The sequence below is a fragment of the Chelonoidis abingdonii genome, chromosome 11 (assembly GCF_003597395.2).
Source record: "Chelonoidis abingdonii isolate Lonesome George chromosome 11, CheloAbing_2.0, whole genome shotgun sequence".
Lineage (NCBI taxonomy): Eukaryota > Metazoa > Chordata > Testudines > Testudinidae > Chelonoidis > Chelonoidis abingdonii.
In genome coordinates, this window is record NC_133779.1 from 62,460,966 (window position 1) to 62,463,766 (window position 2,801).

Genomic DNA, 2,801 nt, shown 5'->3' on the forward strand with positions numbered 1-2,801 from the left:
AGAAGAGAATAAGTGCTGTGAGAATATCCTGCTGTACTTTGGAATGACCGCATCGCAATGGCCAGCCGTCTACAGCAGGGAAAAGGTCAGAGGACAGCGGGTGTCTGGGCTGTTTGGGGGTGTCTAAGGAGCCTTCCCAGCCTTCTGCAAGGCTGAAAAGCTTAGAGAGAGAAAAGTGAACATGGCGCCTGGCCAAAGTGGGTATTTTTGGGTAAGATTTGCATGAAGACTCTGAGTGGTGTGTGTGTGTGTGTGTGTGTGTGTGTGTGTGTGTGTGTGTGTGTGTGTGTGTGTGTGTGTGTTCGTTGGTTCTCAGGCAGGCTCACATGCCGGTAGGGGACAGGAGGTGCTGTCCAAGCCTCAATCCCCATATCAGGAGAGCAGTGAGAAGACAACAGACAATCCACTCATCCGCACATGGACACCTGGCACCCAGGGCCCTGGAGACAGACGGACTTCCCCAGCTCGGGGACAAAGGGGGCAGGACGGGGGTGGTGCGGTGGGCGCTAGGCGACAGAGCTTTGGGCTCTGGTTGACAGGGACGGTTCTGGTGGAATGGTCACTGCTCTCTGCTAGTGAAACACCTTCTGCGCAGGGCTCCAGGCAGCTAGCGAACTCGCTGGTGGGCCTGTGCTGGATGGGAGTCCCTGCAGCCCGCCAGAGGGTGCGTTGTTCCCAAAGATGGTGCAAGCTGCGCTCGAGGTCTGTCCCCGTGGGACACCCTGCCCGGAGCTCAGAGAGTGGAGCTAAGAGGCTGATGGTTTAGAGGGGATGTGAGGGCAGCTATAAAAGTTTAATATGTAACAAATAGAAGTATGGGGATAATGACTATAAATCAGACGTTAGGAATTGTAGAAAATTTATAAGGGAAGCCAAGAGAGACAAGGAGAAATCTATGGCCAGCAGAGTTTAGGAAAACAAGGAGTTGAAATATATTAGGAACAAAAAGAACCTGACATTGGTATTAGTCCATTACTAGATGGAAATGGTACAATTAGCTGTAATAATGCAGAAGAGACAGAAGAGTTCAATAAATATTTCTGTTTTGCATTGTGGGAAAAACATAAGAGCGGCCATACTCCATCAGATCAAAGGTCCATCTAGCCCAGTGTCCTGTCTGCCGACAGTGGCCACTGCCAGGTGCCCCAGAGGGAGTGAACAGAGCAGGGAATCATCAAGTGATCCATTCCGTCTCCCATTCCCAGCGTCCAGCAAACAGAGGCTAAGGACACCACAGTCTCATCATGTGGTGACTGTTCCACTAGGGTCGTCCTATTGACTGTGTCACATGCCCCGATGTGACATTTACTGAGAATGTGTCTAGACACCCCAATGGCTGCTTCCTGGAGCAGCAAGGCTGGGACCACAAGGCGAGAGGCAATTCCTGATTCACTCCTACGTGGAGCTGCTCGGTAACAGTGACCAGCCTGTAATTACATTTCGCGTCCTGGAACGGCGGTGGGAAAACACCAAAGAAATCTCTCAGCGGCGTTTAACTTTAAAAAGGGGAACGACACAAAACCAAGGATGCTCGTTGACAGACACCGAAGAGCAGCCACCAAGGTAAATGGCAGAAAGCCGCATGGGGACCACCAGCATCGAGGCTCCGGCTGCAGGTCTCCCCGAAAGCAGAAGAGACAGGAGGAAGCGAAAGAGAATGGCCCCAAGGCGACCGCAGAGTGATGGAGGCTGTTAGAGGCAAAGGCGCCTGTTAAACGTGAGGAGATAGGAAGCAGCGCGCATGGCGAGTGACAGATACCAGGCTCATGAGTCTGGCCAGGAAGGAATTTGAGAAGCAACTTACCAAAGAGGCAAATACTAACAGTCAGTTTGTGTTAGGTGCATGTGAAGCAGGAGGCTGCAAACAGGTCGTGGGGCGGCTCATCGAGGGGTCCAAGCAGCACTCCAGGAAGACAAGGCCGTTGCAGAGAAACTAACTGGATTCTTTCCATCGCTGTGCACTGCAGAGGGTGCGAGTGCGAGTCTCACAACGAGCCGTTCCTGCCCGGTGACAGATCTGAGGACCTGGCCCGGATCGAGGTGTCACTAGAGGAGATTTGGGAACAAAGTTGCACGTGTAGCAGGAAGAGGCCTGGGCCATCGGCCATTGTACCAGAGGTCTGAGCTAAGGTTGCTGAGAGAGCGAAAGTCAGGTTGTGAGCAAACTCCAGAAGAGAAGTGCCAGGCTCCCCTCCGCCAGACCGCCGCCCCGCTGGTGAGCTGTCACCGAGTGTGGGGGAGTCCGGCCCTGCACCCCTCTTCCTGGGACTCACAGTGACTCTCAGCCAGCCAGTAAAACAGAAAGTTTATTGGACAACAGGAACGCAGGTTACAGCAGAGCTTTGCAGGACAGTCAGGACCCCCTCCATCGATCCTTCTGGGCTTTCGGGTGCTTGGATCCCAGCTTAGCCGATAACCCTGAATTCCGCCCACAGCCCAAACCCAAAACTGCAAAACTACTTCCTCCTCTCAAGCCCCTTCCTTTTGTCCCCCTTCCCGGGCCAAAGGAAAGTTGACCTTTCCCCTCCCTTACCGTAGCTCAGGTAACAGGCTCCAGTATAGTCGCAGCCTAAAAGTCCTCCCTGCTCTCTCATTTCCCCACAATCAGACAGCCCCTACTGCATCACACGAGTGGTGCCAGGAACCCTCCCCCACTAGCGAGTGGTGCCAGGAGGCCCCCTCCACTGACGAGGATGAGTACAGAACCATTCCTGAAGGAAACAGGAACACACTGAACAGCTTCCCCCCACAGATCAGGTCAGGATGAAGGGTGATGAATAGGCAGCGCACAGGGAGAACAC